Raw genomic sequence first — 20,533 nt, 5'->3', positions numbered from 1 at the left:
ACAGTCATCGGTCGTCATTGAAAAGCAATGCAACTATGTTCTGTCAATCTAATTGAAACTTTTATTGGCTTTGTTGCCTTGTGAATTTTAGCTATTGTAACCGTTTGTAACAAAACATGTTAGATTTTTAATTTGTGCATAGTTGTTAAATGTACCGTCACGTCTCTTAAAGTTATTTGGTGTTGGATTAGTAGGGTTAGTAGTCGTTTTAAAAAAAAAGTTAATTTGTTAGTAGGATTAATTGTTTTTAAATTTGAAAATTATATAAAACCGTACAACAGTACAGTGGGTATGAGTATTCTACCAGTGGGTACAACAACATTCGGGCGAAACTACGAATTCAAAATGGGTGGAAAATAACATCTAACAAGGAGAGCAATGGTATGGGAAAAGCGCGAAGGAAAACCGCCATTCCTTAATCAGTATCTGGCGTTCGTGTGCTTCGGACCGTTAAAACCAAGTGTCCTCAAAGTAATAAAAGTGAATGGTGAATCGCGGGAATACCTATCTGTTCAATCAGACTAGTACGATAATTAATTAAAATAAACCCCGTTGCCCTCACAGGACCTTTTTGTGGTACCATTCGGTACAGCGCCATTTTGTGAACCAACCGACTAAGTCGGTCAGGAAGCACACGAGTCGGATTATTGGTCCTTAGTGGCTATTATCCTAACAGTAAAGGACATCATTTCGATTTGGCATTGCAAGGTCAAAATCGCCGCATTCCTCGGGCCAAGGCGGCTCTAAACGCAAAAGAGGACCCCTCTCAGCAGAGTCACTGCGGCCTTGCCTGGACTCTGGTGATTCTCGTCAACGAGGGTAGACGCCAGGAGACCGCAGATCGCCATCGAGTTAAGTCGATCTGTTGTTCCAACATCACCACCCTGTCAGGCTTGATTCGCCCGACGTCAAGCTCGTCGTACGTAGGATCATCGGCGAGCGCTCGCACATCGGCAGAGTAGTCTTCGGCAGAGCAGAATCAACGGCAGCAGTTCAGTACCGGTACGTCAAACCCCCAAAAACCCACTGTACATCCATAAAATTCAATTGAACTATTTGAAATCCAATCCACACCTGCTATAGTTTTTATAAATAAATAATAGTATACACCCTTTGATTACTGTGTCATTTAAACTTTCCATAGCTTTTAGTCAGGTGACAGTATTGCACGTTAAGATCGCGAAGCCCCTCCAGATTACCCAGTAGTAAGCCGACCTTGAGACACAGCTCGAGAGGTTTCTTGCTACTGAGCTTTTTTTACCGGGATACAGACAGTAGAGTTACACTATAACGGCCTATATGGAATCTACACGAAAACTGTGTTTGAACGAAATTTCCAAAACAATATGAGAAACATCATGCCGTAGATTACACATTTTTATATCATATGGGTGGAAAGTTCGTTGAACAATTACTTTAAAATTCTTCACTTTTTAAGATATCTTCGAGCATGAAACTAAATAAGGCAAACTTCAATAAAATCACTTTAAATAGTCAACCTTTGGTGACAAAGTTGATAGATAACTCATTAAACTTTGCTAGTTGTTACAGCAGTTTCCGTTGTTTCAGTCTCGAGATACAAATATTATAAGCCGTAAACTACCTTAAAAACATAAAATTAACTTGAAGCACCTCTAAATCATCACCGATTTTGCTGAAAATTTGCACAGAATTTCAAATTAACATGACGAACAGTAATCACGGTTGACCCGGTGCATCCCGAACATTTCTGTTAAAATGAACAGGTATATTTATCGAGTCTAATATGTATGTTTAAATCCACATTGAAACTATTAGCCAAGATTTTTGTCAAAATCTTTGGGGACATGATAAAACACCGAACAAAAAAGTACATAAAGAGAGAGAGAAAGATTAGTAATTTCCATTTAATTCTACTATCTTATTTGCTTATCCTTGACAGATTTTTTTTTTTTTCGTATTTCGTCTACAATGTGCAGACTTCTTCAGTGTCTTGTACTAATACTCGAGTCAAGGATAAGCAAATAAGATAATGGAATTAAATGGAAATTACTAATCTTTCTCTCTCTCTCTCTCTATCTCTTTATACAGGTATTCCACTAAGACGCCCACATTCATCAGAATTGAGAAAAGTACATTTTCTCACTGCACACTGAACAACGTCTAGCAAGCACTACACGCTCAAAGTAAAACAGGCAATATTGCTACGCCTATATTGATTTAATTTCAAATTTTCATGACATGAAGAAAAGCTATAAAATGAATGCCGTGTGTGCCATCTCTGTCTCCCTCCCAGCTTGTGTGTATTCGGCAATGCTGTTTTTATATTTGAACAACCCTTTGTTTCAGTGACGGTTAGTATATTGTTCAGGGTAAAGTTCGTATTCATTCTTCGCCTACTGCATTTCTACGTAACATTGCATCTGACAGTTGAACGGTATTCTCATAGAGGTAACTCTAATACCAGAAGGACCCGAAGAAACGTGCTTAACTTTTTGGCTCAGCTCTGGTCCTATCTTCGGTCCCAAGCTAATCGATGCACCCCTCGAAACATAGGAATAAAAAAAACAAACATAGTGTAGTACTAGAATTTCGACTAGAATGGGATACACTTTTAGATGTACTTGGAACCAATAGGCTAGTCAAGTAGTGAGCCAATTTTAAATCGTTAGTTGCCACCGGTTGGTATTCTTTCTAAAAATTATCGATTGCTAAGATTTACACCACCAGCGCCGCTGAGTAAAACTAGTTTAGAGTGTAATGTTTACATGTGCAAAATCTTGTCACAATCTGTCAAGTTGTTATCGAAATGGCTTCCTAGCAAGAAGCCAGTCCCACAGGTGGATCACGAAACAGTTTGGAATCGACTATTCGACCGTGTCCTGTGTGGTAAAATCGCTCAACAAGACCCAGACGACCCACCGGCGAGTTGGCAGTGGAAGAAAAGCGGAGACGACCGTCCCCGTGAACGCAAGGAAGGTGAGGGATTACTTCAAGCGCAATCTGAACCTTTCGATTCGGGACGTGGCCAAGAAGGTCAATTCTTCCATCTGGTTCGTACAGCAGACAATGAAGCGGGCTGGACGTCATGTCTTCAAGGTAAGGAAGGCACCTAACAGAACAGATAAACATAATACGGTGGTCAAATCCCGCACCAGGAAGCTGTACCGCGAGTAGTTGGTGCAGCCGAAATGCATCGTAATGGACGACGTGACGTGTAGTACATTAAAGCGGACGCCAAGCAAATCCCCGGTCTGAAGTTTTCCGTCGGCAAGTCCCGCCTAGTATTTCCGGAGAAGTTCCGGAAGAAGAAGGTCGACAAAATTGCCAAATTGCCGGCACAATCAACGGCCAAATATATAAAGAATAATGCCTCCTGGCATCGTGCCATTATGCGAAATCGAGTGGTACGAAGCCAACGATGTTGTTTTTGTGCCGAAGGAGGAAAACCCACCAAACTAGTCAGAACCTTTCCCAATAGAAAAATTCTGGGTGATTATGAAGGGCAAGCTCCGGACAGGGATGCCATTCTCCCCAATGTAAGCAGGGTGATCAGTTGAAAAGACACCTCGCACTATGACAAAAGCAAACTCACTCGAGAGATTTTTTATTTTGTTTTCACTTTCTACCGCTTCTCCCACTTCGCAAACAAATACAGTTTCTGAAGTGCGAACCAGTCCACCAGTCCAACACACTGGAGCGTATGAGTGATCACTAGGGAGCACCGTAGAGAGTTCGTTTGCTTCACCGGGGAGAATCACCCCGGTGCGCGGTGAAGACTTTGGTTGTTAGTTTGTTGCATACAACGATTTTTTAAAGGTTATTTTTTCTATAAACGTACAGTATGTAGTCAATTATTTTAAAATTTGGTAAAATAATAATGTACACATTTTGGAAATGCGAATACGGGAAGTGCATCAGCGCATCATTATTAAAATTTGCTTCAGTTTAGTCGACAGACAGACATGGGACAGAGATCGATTAGGATCACAGCAGGAGTTCCACAAAGCTCCATCCTTGGTCCAACGCTCTGGAACGGGATGTACAACGGCGTGCTAACGGTGAAGCTGCCCAAATGAGTTGAGACCGTTGGATTTGCGGACGACGTCATCTTGACGGTAACAGGCGAAACGCTGGAAGATGGTAACTGGATGCAAGGTGCGAAGCTGCAGATAGCCCACCACAAAACGGATGTGCTATTGGCCAGTAACTGTAAAGCGGTACAGCGGGCAGATATCACCGTCAGGGGCACGCCATAGCGTCAAAGCGTGTTGAAATACCTGGGATTGATGATCGATGATCGGCTAAACTTCAACAGCCACGTCGAATATACCTGTGAGAAGGCTGTATACATTGATGTTTTCACTCACTCACGTAAAGCTCTCCCGGAATCTTTGGAGAAACAATAACATCAACTCTCTCACTCTCACGTGCTGTGTCTAACAATCTCTCCAGTGGTGCTAGGATAAATCTCCTAGGAGATAAGCAGAGATTCACCCCAGAGAATGATATCTCTCGCACCCGGGTGATTCTTCCCAGAGAATTTTCAACCCTGGCTCCGGAAAACACAGAAGGTCTTAAAAAACGACAAGGATTTGAAGAAAGAGTGAATGAAAGTGTGTATGAAAGATGGCGCAGGTGTTGCACAGGATTTGATGGGTAAACCAACTTTGCAAAAACATAACTAATATGTGTTTATTTATTCCTTGAGAGTTTCAAAAATATTCGACTTAAAATGAATGTTTGGTGACCATTTTTGTGTTTTGCATTTTTTCGACTACAGTGTTCACTCGGCTGTCGACAGAAGTAGGCCACTCTCTATCGAGATGTTTTTAAAACAGGCAGAAACTCGCGGTCTCCCAGTGTTGGTGAGTTCTTTGCCGTTAATGTTCACGAAAAGTTCACTATTTTGCCATACAGAAATTCAAACAAAAATTTTTATCTGCAGATTTGGACTGTTTTTGACCTGTTTCGTACAACCGGAAGGTGTATGCTGGTCACAAATGCCGTGCCAAACTGATTTCCTACGCAATTAATCAATCTTTGATGTGAATTTCGCTAATAAATACGAGGAGCATTTCTTATAGCAAACTTGCCATAACAAAATGGGCATGGTTCATTTAAGTAAACAAACTAACACTTCTTCCGACTGTGGCACCTCTCTTACTCGCCACGCGATCGTTCGTTTTCTCGGCAGCAACCATTGTGTGGTCCTCTTCATTGTTCTTCATCATCAGTTCTTTCGGTCGATGCGTCGTCGACTTTGGAAAGCAACCGTTTAGTGATGAGTGTGTGAATGCTGACCACGTTTTGCGTCCATTGCAGCAATGGAAGCGCTCTGACCCTCGTTGGCGTAACTGCCATAAAATGAAACCACTGGAAGTGGCTTCAGTTCTGATGGAGGATGCTTTTTGGATAGCGGAAGATAAAGTGTTTATTGTGTTGTACCTTTTGACTATAGTTCTTAGATTTATTGTATAGTGAACAAGAATCCTCGGTTCTGTAAAGTTAATTCGTTTGAGCCTTATCAAATAAATTAATAAACAACAACAAAAAAAAAATTTATTTTCGACTGCAGTCTTTATTTAAATTCTGAAGAAAATTTTAAAACTAGTTCTTTCATGTGAATTTTAGTGCATGAGAAAATTAATCTTTTTGTAAAAGATACAATTGCATTTCTGTTTCATATCACACCAATCCAAAAATTTTAAACCGTAGAGGTTCTACGTTAAAGATAAGTTCAACAACTATCTCCTTGCTGACAGCCTTGGGCGTAATAGCTGTAAGGTTTATGATTGACTTTCCAGATTTGAAGATAATTCTCTTTTCAATAACATCTCTGCATTCCAACATATTATTCTTTCATTGATACTTTTTATAATAATGTTAGAAAAAGTTCAACTTAGTTGAAAATGACGACAACCTTAACAGATAGACCAACTGCTTGCATGCATCTGAATTTTGAAGTAAATACATTCTCTTGATCAAGGCAACCTCTGAGTATCGTAGTCAACATTTGTTTTTGTCTAGGTTTTTGTTCATTCGTGGCTGGATGGTCATTATCGCTTCCGTTGTTGTCAATATTAATATTCGTCTTCATCTTGGTGGGGATGATTTTGATGATCAAATGCAAAATGATTATTTTAGTCTTGCACAAATATACCGATATACCGATGGCAAATTATTGCCTCATGCTGAACTGATTATAAAATCCCGGTTTTAGACTCTGGAGTCGACAATATTCAAAATAATCATTTTGCCCAGAATGAATTTGATTATTCTGCTTTTGAGGATCATTTTTGACTTTGAAAATTTAAGGTTGGAGAATATCACCAAACGCGTATTCGTTGATGTATAATGAACTCATTTGTTCATTTCAGTCGAACGTAACAGCGAAGATTTTCAAAACAAACGCAATTCCCGCATAATCGTAAACAATAAAGGAATGATTCACAGTATCATTATGTACCATAAATAAGTATATATGTACGATTCTAGTCAGCGTGTACAAAAATGATAAGCATACAATACCATAAATTGTCCTTACGATACCATATATTGTATTATGCAAAACAACTATATGGGATAAAGGCGGTTATGTATAATTACCATTCAATAAGGTCGATATTTCAGAACAAAATTTCAGGTGTAATACAAGACATATAGCTTTTGTATAATCAATTTTAAAATCATAAAACTATATGTCATAACATTCTGGAATATTTGGATTATTAAATTTGGTTTTAAAAAGGAAAGTAAACGTTATACTGTGATAATAGTTCATTTAGGTAATTTAACATTATGGTGTATTTTCGTGTTATATTCAAACGATTAAATTCGATAAGCACTTACTATATTCCATATAGTTCGTATTTATTCCTTTTTCTTGGATCAGGGATTATGACTGACCTTAATCTTACAACTACTGACAGCATGATACCATTATTTAAGTGAACTGCTAGTATAGTGGTACCATGTTGACAGTAGATGTGAGATCGAATTCAGCCTTAGGGTAACGATTCAGTTTTGTGTAAAAACTAATTTATTCTTAAGAAAAATCCACCTTCAATAAAACAAAACAAAAGTAAAAAAAAACTACCGCTTTACATAAACGTAACAAACAATAGCAATTCATTTTCATATAACATATCAAATGGCACTATTGTGCACAGACCACGCTGTATAAAACATAACATAACATAAGTATACTCGGTTCGTGCCGATCTTAACGGACCATCGCTAGTGGTTTCACACCGGGTCACGGCCGCAACTGCGTAATCCACCACATCATGCCACTCGTCAATCAGCTGCAAGCACTTCCAGTACTATTTACTCAACTTGAAACGGCCACCACAAAAAAAACGTACCAAGAAGTCACCGAACAGGCCAAACGGGTGCCGAATATCTCACGGTTGCCATCCAGCAGCAGTAGCTGCCACCGATGAGGTCTTCCGGTAAAGAAATTCACAGTAACTGCAAAGGATCAATTTTGCGTAAGAAAAATGTAAGCTTATGACAGAATAGCTTTTTACCTTGTACATTTATTCACCAGCCTTGGTTGATCTTCCCGGGAGTCGCTTCATACTGTAGACAACATAATTTATTGAAGATAACAATTTGTACATAATTGAATTAAGTAAAACACTTTTGTTTTACACTCTAGATTTTCAAATCTACATGGCGTGAAGCAACTGGAGCAAAACTAAAATAGGGTAAACTTGTTCACTAATACAAGTACATAAATTATTCCACTTATCATTTTATCATCATATTAGGATTCAGTAGATCCCAGTGTGCGTGTAATTTCGATATATTGTGATTAATGGAGGATGATTAATGATAGTATTTGGATTATATACCGTATTCATAACCATGCCTGTGACAGTTCAGTTAGAATATTATAGCATTTTTTGAATGAGGGTTTCCTCAAAGGGAAAATAAATACTTATCATTGGATGGTATACCATATTTTAAGAATATGTAGTATTGACAACATAAAATGTTTTACCATACGTTACCGATAAGAGCGTACAGTAAAAGTATAAATGAATGATAACTCAAGAAGTAACGGCATGACTTAAATCATTTCTATAGTATGAACCACTTCATAAATAGTTTTTGATTATGCGGGTTCATCTACACTGGGTTGAAGCGCTACTCCTTGCATCACTGGTTTTTAAGGTTTATGTAAAATTTGATTTTGGAACATCTGTTATAAATGCCAAATTAGGTCAAAACAGTTATTGCATTTAAAAATTATGTCTCAAACTTTGAAAAATCACCAAGCGCTTCCATCATCATCATCAATTCCAGGTGCTTGATTAAATCATACATTTATCTTCATGAACAACCATAATTCACTACTTGCGTGTTCTCGCATGTACCACACCCGATTTGTTAACTTCATCCAGATATGCCAATCTTATTTATGGCTTCACAGATTTTCAACAACCGTTATCACCATATTTATGCCCTGTCATATTTGTTTTAGCACCTTATTATGCCTTTATCTGGCTTCGAGTATCGTCACAACCTCTGCCTCCCTCGGAGCAAACCCATGCAGATTTTTTCTTTCTTTTCAGACTCCCAGACCCCATGTAATAAAACATTCTTGCCGCTCTGTTGATCTAACCGTAGATAAGGCTCCTGATATACAAACGACTAGAGGCGTCACTACCAAGCTCGTTGCCAGCCTAGCGCATAGGTAAAAACTGTAATGAGCCGTAAAAATTTTCTGATGCTCGAGTTGTAAAAACTTACCTAAGCACGATGTTTGCACAGTATAACCGCATGAAAATTAATGTTCGTGTATTATACATTCGCATATTTTTACACGCATACCTTAGGGATATGATTCAGGAGATCAACATTGAAAGAGAAACGACTTAGCGGAGATGATTATCTTGAATCGAATTAATTACGTGACACCGGAGTCGAGTTTTGGAAATAAATCATTTTCCGTCGAGTTGAAGTTGAAGAATGTGTCTGGGAGAAGATCCCACGTGGCCGCGGTGATCCCTGCGACGTATCGTCGTACAACCGAAAGAGAAATCTTATATCCCGAAGATGATGAACGGTGGTGGTGTGGTGACGACGACGATGAATGCGGAAATGATGTGAGTGCAAGGTGACCTTGAGCGGAAAGCACGCTCTACCTTGAGTTTAATAAAGATTAATGAAGGTTATGGTTTTTTCAACTGCTAGCAGGGGGCCAACACGAGCAGTCTGAAGAATGGACCATTCTGGCGGTGATGGATTTAAACTTTGAAATAAATGGAGGGGAGTTGCTGAGCAAAAAAAAACCCTCGCGTTTTCTAAACAAGGAAATGATTAATCGACGTGGAAAGTGAAAGTGAAGTGTTTTCCTTTTTGCGTGGTTGTGTAACGAGTTTTCTTAGACGTGTTTTGAAAATCTTCTGTTAATAGCTATATGCCTCGTGAAACAAATTACCAGCGTCCTTGAGGGTATGAGAGAGAGGGAGAGAGAAAGAGTCAGAAAACTTTAATTCTTTTATTCTTGTCGTGACAATTCCTGAACAGTGATTCAACATTCGCAACATCATGTTGCACAATTTTCAACGCTTGTACCGTTGATGCGAATAATTATCTAAAACCAATTTCAACCCACTCGCGCACTCATTTCAAACTGAAAGATAATTAACTTTGTGACACACAGAGCAAATTGGACACCTCTCCACTAAACAAGCAATCTGGAACACTCTAAAGTTAGACACGCTTGGGCGCATACCGTCCTTTACGTGAACGGCATGCCGCCAACTACGGAACCATCGGGAAGGGCTTCTTGTTTGGTACCGGGAACGGAACTCGTGTCGCAGATTTTGACAGCCGCCGCACGACAACCGACTGACAGGTTTATCACGATTTTGTTCGGTTTAAAAATTCATAAACGTCTAATAAATCCTTCTCGGGACTGAACCACAAGGAACAAGGATGGGGCTAGCTGCTGCACGGTCTGCTGCGGCACTAGAAGAAAGCCAAACCACGCCAAACTGATTTACATTTACAACGGTCAGTTTGCATGGGCAATTCCAGATGGATTTTAAATAAGCTACATTGAACAGAGTCTTCTGATGAATCCCGATTGTAATAATTTCCAACCGTCGCGAAAATGATTTATAGGGGACACTCTCGCGGTGGTACACGATTCTATTTGGATTCTATGTTTTCGGTTCTGGGCAGTGAAAAGGGAAAGGACGAAGGGGAGGGTTGCAAAATTTACATCTGCCCACAATCGGCGAACGCATCATCATCATCAGTATGCAAAAACGGTCACTGTTCGCAAACCTCTGGGTAAGGCGTGTGTGTGTGATGCGAAATAAGGGTGCAAGGAATATGTCCGTTAATAATAATTGAGAGCGTGACGCGCCGCCGCCGATGCGATGTGATGCGATGGTTTGGTATTCTAACTTGCGCGGTCACGACGGACTGAGGACTCATCGCTTCCAGGAAGCCACGCGGTCACGCAGTAAATAGAATAGAAGGACGATCACTTGCAAAAGATAAGGGTAAAGTGGAGGAAGGTCCGTTTTGCGAAATAATAATAAAGGCAAGTGAATACCAACGGGTAGAAGATAGGTTAACATTTCGATAGAAGAAACTTAGTTTTTGTAATAATCATCTGCAGAGTAGGGTGTATCATTTTGAAAAAAAATTGTGGGGTTAGGTACAAGACATGACCGTTGACGTAGGCTACGTTAAGCTGCTTGACGAACTTCTTGTGCATTTTTCTTGCTATTGATTTAAAACACAGTTTGAGTATCCCATGCACATATTTTCGATTTTATACTTTGTAAAACTTAGTCAAATTTAGGACCTCATAAAAATGCTATTAGTCTATTACAGTTGATTCCTAAATTTCAATCAGATATGAATATTAAAATAGGAACATATGACGGAATAAAAACAAGTTCTACGTCTAAATTTTTGATTTCTCTAAAACAAGTGGTGGAGAGACATGAATGTTGTGGGATAAAACAATTCCCAAAAAAATACGTTATTTTTTTCCAGTAGCTCCATCATTAGTTTTAAATTAGCTGAAGGAGTAAAAGTTGAATTTTATGATAACGTAACAGGCAGTTGTGTTTTCCTTACCAGAAGACGGTACTCTCAATATTGAACAAAATCATGATTTATATGTAGGGGAAGAAGAGGTATAACGATCATATGGGATGATTTAAGCACCCCTGTGTCCTCCAATTTGGAGGACAACCCTAATAAAAAAAAATCATTTATCATAATTATGTACTTCATGTATGGAGAATATAGTACCTGTTTATTGAGAAAAAGGGTGCTCAACTCACCCCATATCATCATTATGCCCCTTCCTCTCCTATGGAATACTGTGACTTTTCTCAAATCAAAAGTTTTTTTTTCGTATAACATTAATTGAAAATTAGGGAGATTTCGTTATTCAACTTCAAAATCAGAACAAAAGTTCGTATACAGTTTCTCCGCCTGTTAAATGTTTTGATAGTAGGCTTCATAGCTATGCGTCGAACGTACGCGTTTCCAAAAGGCTTGTTAAAAATTATTGCCTCGAGTTGAAGGACCTTTTCTAGCGTCCCAACCAATATATGGTGACTGTTTTCATGCTTTTAGATTAACACATGAAGAATTATGCTGTGGAACGGCGGGACGTACCATTTGTAAAAAATCCGGGATATAATAATTGAGGCGCGGCTCAGCAAGCCGTTCCGTAGCATATTTCTCCAAGTAGGAGGAACTTGCAATACTAATTTAAAAGCATGAATAATTTCAGTGCTGGGTTCAGAAATCTGTAGTTTGTGATAGGGAAATCACTTTTTCCCACCACAAAAACACCCCGTTTTCTCATGAAAAATAATTAAAAAAAAAACAATAAATATTGAACTTTGTTTACTCAAACGGTAGATAAAAGATGTATCGCTAGTCGATTGGAGAGATTTCAAGCTCCAATGTTCTGATCGTAAGACATTCGTGATCAACTGTGGAATTTCGCTTAAAATATATTTTTTTAGCGTTCTGAATAAAGCCCTACCTTACCTATCTTGAAAATTTACTCAAAACACTTTACAGGATTTTATTAGAACACACAAACCAAAAATCCATTACAATGAATGTTAGTTCCGTTTCCTATCATCCTCTGTTCATGAACATCGCAACGAATGTTAGAAATTGACCAAGCAGGCGATGTAATGGTTTTTTGTCTTTTTTTTATTTCGTGTTCTATCTACGCTTTCGACTATACCAGTAAGCTTGTAGAACGACGCACATTGTAGAACATTGTAGAACGACGCACACACTTGCCTCGAATCTCTCCAGCAGAAAAAGCATACGAAGTCGAGTATGCGAGAAAATGAGCGCTTCATGTTTGCTTTTAGGCTATTCTTATTCAGAAGCGTGGAGAGAGCAGTGGAGAAAGCACAGGTCTGATAACCGCAACGTTCGTGGTTCGAGTCCAGCCGGCGGCAATCTGTTTCCTATTTTTTTCGACATAACTAATTTACCTCACTAATACACTCTACATTTTTCGGTCTCCAATCTCCTTACATTGGACCGCAGCTAGGTATATCGCATCCTCGGTTCATGCGGTCTCCACTAACATCCTCTGATGATGAATCCCACAAAATTGTAAGTAAATCTTACATCCCCCGGTTGGGTGAATATTATCATGCATATCCTACGGGATCATTTCCCAACAGTCTAGACATTCTCTTCAGATCAATACAAATAAAGCATGCAATTCATCCTTAGACTTTCTCCAAAGCTTGCTTCCATAACACTATTTAAAATTCACTCGAAATTCACCTCAGAGTTGTCTTGAAATTCTGCTTAAAAATATCTGTTATATGTGATGTTTCCAAAACATGTTATAAGACCAGTATTTAGTTGTATAAGCTCCGCGTCTTGCGCTTTTTAGGTTGTATAAATGTATTAAATGATGTATATTAAAGTATTAGTGATTCTTTGCGTTAGTCATTACAAAGTATTTTCAACTTCTTTATGACAAGCCGTGTTGCTTGGGTCGTCTCGAGCTCTGTGGAGCACTTCTCCTGAGTCACTTGTTCGAAAAGGTGGTCTACAGTCTACAAATCAAAGCCCGTCCATTCTTCTGGACTGATTCAACGATTGTCGTCCACTGGTTGGCCGCTTCACCGTCTCGCTGGAAGAAATTTGTTGGCAACCGTGTGGCCGAAATCCAACAAATCACTGCTTCCGGAATATGGAGACACGTCCCAGGTATCGAGAATCCAGCAGATGTCATATCCCGTGGAATGCTAGCAATGGAGCTTGTGGAACACACGCTGTGGTGGCAAGGACCCCAGTGGTTGCAACAACCTAACAGATTTTGGCCCGGTCTGGTTCGAACTTCCGACGATCTCTTCAGCAAAGAGCAACTCCAGGATAGACCTACGGTTTCCCTGCCAACAGTCGTACAAAGCACCATATTCACACCTAAATCATCCCTCTCCAGTCTCGTTCGCTTGGTTGCCTACATCCGAAGATTTTGCAGCAATACGAAGACGCATAACCAAGAAACCAAGAGATTCGGACCCCTGTCTACGGCTGAATTGGAAAACGCGCTAGTCAATTTGGTCAAACTTGCCCAGCAAGAATCGTTCGTGGAAGATCTGCAGTCCGTCCGCACCACCGGTCAAGTGAAGTCTACGTCAAAACTGAAGGCACTATCTCCAGTGCTAGTAAATGGTGTTCTTCGCACGAGAGGTCGCCTCAACAACGCAGCGATACCGTATGCTCAAAAGCAGCCTATGATCCTGGATAACAAGCATCCGTTCACTCTTCTAGTCGTTCGGTATTATCACCTTAGTCATCTGCACGCTGGACCTACGCTCCTCATAGCAATCGTTCGTGCTAAGTTTTGGCCTCTTCGGCTGCGTGATGTCGTATGAAAAGTCACGCACGAATGCGTCACCTGCTTCCGCAACCGTCCAAGTTTCAACGAGCAGATCATGGCAGACTTACCATCGGTTCGAGTAACACCAACCTTACCGTTCCTGAATACCGGAGTTGATTTCTGCGATCGATTCTATCTTCGGCCACCTACCCGGAAAGCTGCTCCGCCGAAATCGTTCGTAGCAGTATTCGTTTGTCTATCAACCAAGGCAATACACCTCGAGTTGGTAGGCAACCTATCCGCAGATTCGTTCATCGCCTCCTTGAAGAGGTTCGCAGCACGCCGAGGAGTACCACAGACCATCTACTGTGACAATGCAACCAACTTTGTCGGAGCTCGACGAACGCTAAACGAATTCCTGCAGCTGTTTCACACCCAACAGAACCGCCAGGATGTTACACGACAGTGCTCCGCTGAGGGCATTCAGTTCTCTTTCATCCCTCCGAGATCACCCCACTTCGGAGGCATCTGGGAAGCAGCGGTAAAATCCCTGAAGACGCACCTCCGTCGCACGCTTACGAACGTTTTGGTCACCACTGAGCAATTCCACACGCTGCTTACGCAAATCGAGGCGATTCTCAATTCCCGGCCTCTAACACAGCTTAGTAATTCTCCCGAGGACTTGAACGTCCTTGCGCCAGGTCACTTCTTGGTGCACAGACCACTGATCGCAATCCCGGAGCCGTCCTATGAAGAACTACCCAGCAACCAACTCTCACAATGGCAGATGATCCAGGAATATCTCCGTCGTCTTTGGAAGCGATGGTCAACCGAATATTTATCGGGACTACAGCAGTGAACCCGATGGACACGTGAGCGCGACAACATTCGCATCGGAACGATGGTGTTAGTTCGTGAAGACAATCTACCGCCGCAGAAGTGGCGTTTTGGCCGAGTAACTGAAGTGTTTCCTGGAAACGATGGGCTCATCCGAGTCGTCAACTTCCGAACCAAGGACGGCACTTACAAGAGGGCAATCACACGCGTTTGCGTTCTGCCTATTCCTGACAATCAGCCAGCTGACCAAGAATCAACATAGTTGCAGTCGTTCGAGGTTCCAGCAACACAAGCGATGTCGGATGGGAGGGGACCTCATGGTCCCCTCACAAGTTAAGTATCTAATTTTTCTTTGCTGGACCTTGTCTTCTCCGACCTAAAGTCAACCGTATCAGCAGGAACCCTGGACCCCGACTATCCGTGAACGTGACGATCGAGAGGATGAATTCCACCCGGCGTACCTACACCCATTGATCAAGGTTCATCGAGTTTCAACCGATCATCTGACAACCGTTAATCGAGAAGCTGGAATCAACGAATGCAGATTGTTGAAAATATTGAATTTGAATTTGTTATATACCAGTAACTCATAAAGCAATCCCACACAAATAGAAGACAGGATTGAAATTTAGATTTCAATGGTGGGCGGTATGTTAAGGCATTTCTAATAATTATAAAATTTACCCTAAATGAATTTGTGCCAGTTGAAGTAGGGCACTCATACTCAATTTATTTTGCATGCCACAAAGCAGAGAAGAAAGCCCGTAGGTAGGATTTCTCACACACCATATAGGGCACACACAACCTCTCTTCACTGATAGCCCGTATCAGATTATTGAATAAAAATCAGTACAATAAAGCTACCGACGAGTGTACATCTAAAATTCTATCGCAGAAAATAAAGTTCCGAGTACAGTAGTTCAGTGTACCACGTATCATCCACAATTCGCATTTTTTGGTTACGGTGAAAACCACACCCGAAGGACACTATCCGCCGTGAGTCCACCACTAGTCCGGAGAACCAGCTCCCCTACAGTACCCTCAAAATTCGATCCCCTTTGTATTTTTCATGGATCCTGGAATCCTCTTCACAATTGACTTGGAACTTTCCACAGAACTGCTTTAAAATTCTAAAGGCTGACTAAAAGTAAATTGGTACGCCCCTCGCGCACCGCTAGCACGCCTCTAGTGTTAGGAATCGAAAATCTTTGACAGTGGTTTGTTCACACTTCTATAGAGAACAACTGGTTCAAGTTTGATCAAAGTAGTCGATCACGTTCAGAAATAACGTCAAATGGATCTCGAAAGAAGAAAAAAAAATTGTGCACAAACATCTGGAAAATCCGGAGTGGTTCGCCCAACCAACAATTTTGGCAATGTAAACGCTTTACTCATTTCATTTATACAGCCTAAAGCTGTATTTAAATGTTATACGATATGAGGAAACCTTTACTCAACCTCTATACAAGCAAATTTGTCGAACTTAGTCAGCTACTTATGACTGTTGGGACGGGTGGGACAAGCTCTTATTGCATATCTATTTACGCTTCTATATAGCAGTTATCCTGCTGTTTAGTTGTGTGTGAACTTGACAAGCGCTTACTCAACCTTTACCTGATTATCCAATAATCTCTACACAGCTTTCTCTTGACGCCAGGTTAAATATTGCTTAACATTTTTTTTAGGAATTTATCATGTTTATTTTACTACAAATCAAATTAATCGAAATTAGTTAAGCAACACCACCAAATTATTTACAATTTACCGGAACCAGGAATCGAACTCGAGACGACCGCATTGGCGAACCTTGATACTACCAAATTTGCTACGCCAACACTTTGAACTGACGTAAACAAATTTACATCCCCTTCTACAACAAGATGGCTGAGTAAAGGCTTCAAAATAGTGCATGTGAATCACTTTTCTCGACTAGTTAATTCAGGTTTGTAAAGAAGCAGAGTAAAAACTGTAAAACTGCACAAGTCTAAAAATAAACCTAGTTGACTGTAAAATAGTTTGGAAGCTAACACAGTTTATTAGTTGAGTACAGGTTGTTTAGTTGTTGAAAAGGCACTTTTGATGTATATGTTATTCAGTAAGAGTGGTTGGTTGTGTAGCAGCCATCAAATAAGAAATATATTCGCTTTATTAGCTTTGGTTTGAAGCTAACAGTTGAAAGTTGATTAATATTTGTATAGAAGTGGTATTAGTGTTTATCGGCTGATGTTATTCAGTGCGACTGACAAATTGAATAATGGTTGTGGTAAAGTTGAGTAAACGCTCTCCAAAACTATTTTGCTAGCTTCTGCTTGTAGCTGTATATACAGCTTTATTTCAGCTACTTTTCAGCACAACGCTGGAAAAGTTGGCTTATAAAGCAGAAAATGTTACTTGAGCGATTCCAAGCTGGCTAAAGTGCTGAAGATGCCCAAAACAACAGTTTGTCGAGTGCTCAAAACCTACAAGGAAACCTTGAATGTGGAAAAGAATCAGCGAACCTACATATAAACTGGCACCAGGGATCGTCAGCTGCACAGCAAGGTGTTGAGGTGGCCAGAAGGTACAACGCCAACTTTCAAACGGTGCGGAACATCTTTGCCAGGGAAGCATAGAATTCGTACAAAGCCAATAAACATCCGAACCGGCACATGAAGCAGAATTCTGTGGTCAAAAAGTGTTAAAGGCTCTTGTATGACCGTGTTTTGAAGAAACACAAGGACTGCACTTTGATTAATGACAAAGCATACGTCAAACACGATTTTAAGCAGCTTCCCGGTCAAAAGTTTTATATCGCGACTGGACATGGGGATGTGCCGGGAAGATTCAAGTTCGTGTTTGCCGACAAGTTTGCGAAGAAGGCCATGATTTGGCAAGCGATTTGCAGTTGTGGCCTGAAAACGGAACCATTCGCCACATCCTCGACGATGACATCCCAAGTTTACATCGAAGAATGCCTGAAAAAGCGTGTATTACCGTTCATCCGCAAGCATAGGAGCATAGCCATCTTTTGGCCCGATTTGGCCTGCAACAAGATCGATTTTGTCCCCTAGCTAATGAATCCTCCGAATTGCCCGGAATTTCGACCAATCGAAAAAATACTACCGTTTTTACTGTGCGGGCACTAATGGGCTCCATCAAGAGGAAGGTTCGAGATTTCGTTCGAACTGCATAAATGTAACCATCTAATGCTGTAACTTTGAAGTTTTAATGAAAGTACTGTAAAGCAACCATTAATGGAATTTTCAAACTTATTGTATCACGAATTACAGGTGACTAGACGTTTAAGTCTAAAATCCCTAATGGTGGTAAGCGTCAGCTTGGATTCACATTCAATAAAGGGTGGAACGGTCAAAAATTGGTCAGTCATGGTTAAGTGTACACTGATTATGTTATTATAGAAATGATCTAGCTTTATTTCTTTTTGATGTTCAATGACTACAAAATACAGGAAAATTATTTGATTAGGTTTCCGATTTTCGGAATGCGAACTGTCGGGCTTTACGTTTCACACCTTCCAGTGACATCTAACGGAAAATGAATGCAGAAGCTTGACAAAATGATTAATTGGTACGTGTGACAAGAAAATTTACCTGGAGACAAGTCGATAGAAGTCCATGTAACTTTAAAGATTATAAAAGAACTTCTTTGAGCTTCAAGAAACTTTCGAAAACTTCAAAATAGATCAACGAGCTTTAAGGTGATACTCTAAGGAAGCCTTAGCGTGAAACTTCAAAGGCACAAATGTCAGCTTCCACAAAAAAACACAAATTTGAAATTGCTACTCTCTGTTTGTAGTAGCACATCAGATTGTCAGATTGAAAAGCTAATAGACGAAAATTTTAGCTGTTTGCAGACAACATTGCTGATTTGTTCGATATTGCGCTTAAATTTACATTACATTTCGTGTAAATTTACGCCAAATCTAGTGTTCATAACGTGTGCACTACACATCGCAGAAATCTACAATAATTTTTCATACGGTGTAGTGTTAATTAGAGGGAACTAAATTGTGCGTACATTCCTAAATTGCTCACTCGATTACACACAATTATGGGCGCTTCTTGAAGAGAGCGTACGGATTCGAGGTGGGCGGAGGCACACATATGAAAAATCAGTGAATAATCAGCTCTTAACTTATCATGACAGCACTGTTTGAAATTAATCACTGGTCACGTCCTTCTAACTGGTAGGAATAGGAAGGATTGTTAGTTGGATACTTACTAAAGAGAGATGCACAGAACTCTTATGACCCTCATAAGAGTCGTGGGATCGGTGGAATATCGTTAGAAGAAGCTTTAAAACTCATTTGGTAGACGTTTTTTTGACAATTTACCAAATTTATCAAAGTTATAAATATTTCAAGTGGACGGGCCTGGGCAGACAAACCGAGCAAAGTCGGTTAACAAAATGAAAGCAAATTGATATTAAAGTTTGCAGTTCCTATCATAATGAAAACTCATTTTGATTTCAATTGTCGCGATATAAGTCTGATATCATATTGTGCTTAAAAAATTTTTTAAATGAAAGCAACTTAACTTGAAGTTTTGCTGTTAACGTCTTGTTTAAAATTTAATTTAAGTTCATCTGTCGTTGAACTAATGATTATTGTTTATTTGTTTTGTTTAACACATTTTAGGTCATTCATGACTTACCCGGGGTAAGATTTGAGCTCAACTCTTTCAGCGTGAGAAGCATGGATACTAACCATTTACGCCACGCCCGTATTCAGTTAAGCATTATTAATGCAAAATCAGTAATCAAATCGATTTCATTAAAAGCAAGATTAGTTTTCCGTTTGATTCAACAATGTAAAATTTTGCTCTCATTTTTGCTGTGTTAACCGTTGAGTCAACCAAAATGAGATCAACTGGAGTATTCAAAATAAGTTACATCATAACAGCAAATTTTGATTTCAATTTGATCTCCAGCTTTGCTCGGGAATGGACTCACTGGACCACCGAGCCCTGCGTTATTCGGAATACCTACAATTGAATAAGAATTGAAATGAAGTCCATCAGCTGATCTCAGGCTGATCAGAAATGGTTCTGAAAATCTTCAACTGATTATAAATGCAAATTAAGTCCTTCTAACATTGCTCCAAGAGTTTAGGTGGATCATGAATTATTCTGAAGGTCTGTAGTTGGTTAAATATTCAAAAGTAATCCTTCAAATATTTTTTTCGAACAGGTCAGGATGTCAGGAATTATTCTGGAATTATGTTAAAAACCTACCTCAATTGGACAGAAATTCAACAGAAGTCTCTTAAATATATTTTCGAAGAGGTCAACCTACACCTGATCATTATATGCAAAGCTATTCCTTCGAATATTCAACCGGTCAGGTTGATCAGAAAGTATTTTGAATGCCTAAAACTAATCATAAATTTAAATGAAGTCCTACAAGATGTCACCACGTTGATCAGGAATTATTCTGAACATCAACAATTGGCAATACATTCAAACGAAGTCCTTTAGATATCAGAACTGATCTAGAATCTAGAACACTAGTAAGTCAGCCAACCGAAAAAGGAGCGTAAGATCTAGAATCTAGATGCACTTCCACAGTTATTGATAGAGAGCATTCTATGCCATTCAATGCACGAATTTGTATATTGTGAGGCAAGCTCAATGATCGGACCGGGAATCGAACCCGCCGCCTCTGGCTTGGTAATACTGAGTCTTTACTAACTACGATATCCGAGGCCTTAAGAAGATAAGACCAACAACTGATCAAACATTCTAATGAAGTCCTATATATATATATTCTACGAAGAGGTCAGGATGATCAGAAACTGATCTGAGAACCATCAACTGATCAAAAACTCAAATCAAGTTCTCCGGATATTCCTCCACGATGTCAGAT

The 20,533-nt window shown here is 39.9% G+C and overlaps 1 protein-coding gene and 1 long non-coding RNA gene across 2 annotated transcripts in view; both read right to left on the bottom strand.

The window, feature by feature from the left end:
* LOC135712932 (facilitated trehalose transporter Tret1-2 homolog) overlaps window positions 1–20,533 on the bottom strand; it is a 400,438-nt gene that overhangs the window by 211,399 nt on the left and 168,506 nt on the right. The window lies entirely within an intron of this gene.
* LOC135713122 (uncharacterized) overlaps window positions 1–20,533 on the bottom strand; it is a 388,886-nt gene that overhangs the window by 274,893 nt on the left and 93,460 nt on the right. The gene's annotated exons all lie outside the window — the stretch shown is intronic.

This window comes from Ochlerotatus camptorhynchus, unplaced genomic scaffold (assembly GCF_037179485.1).
Source record: "Ochlerotatus camptorhynchus isolate MF236.1 unplaced genomic scaffold, CSIRO-AGI_Acam_v1.1 ptg000040l, whole genome shotgun sequence".
Lineage (NCBI taxonomy): Eukaryota > Metazoa > Arthropoda > Insecta > Diptera > Culicidae > Ochlerotatus > Ochlerotatus camptorhynchus.
The sequence above is the reverse complement of the archived record's forward strand: the minus strand, read 5'-3'. Positions and strand labels throughout refer to the sequence as shown.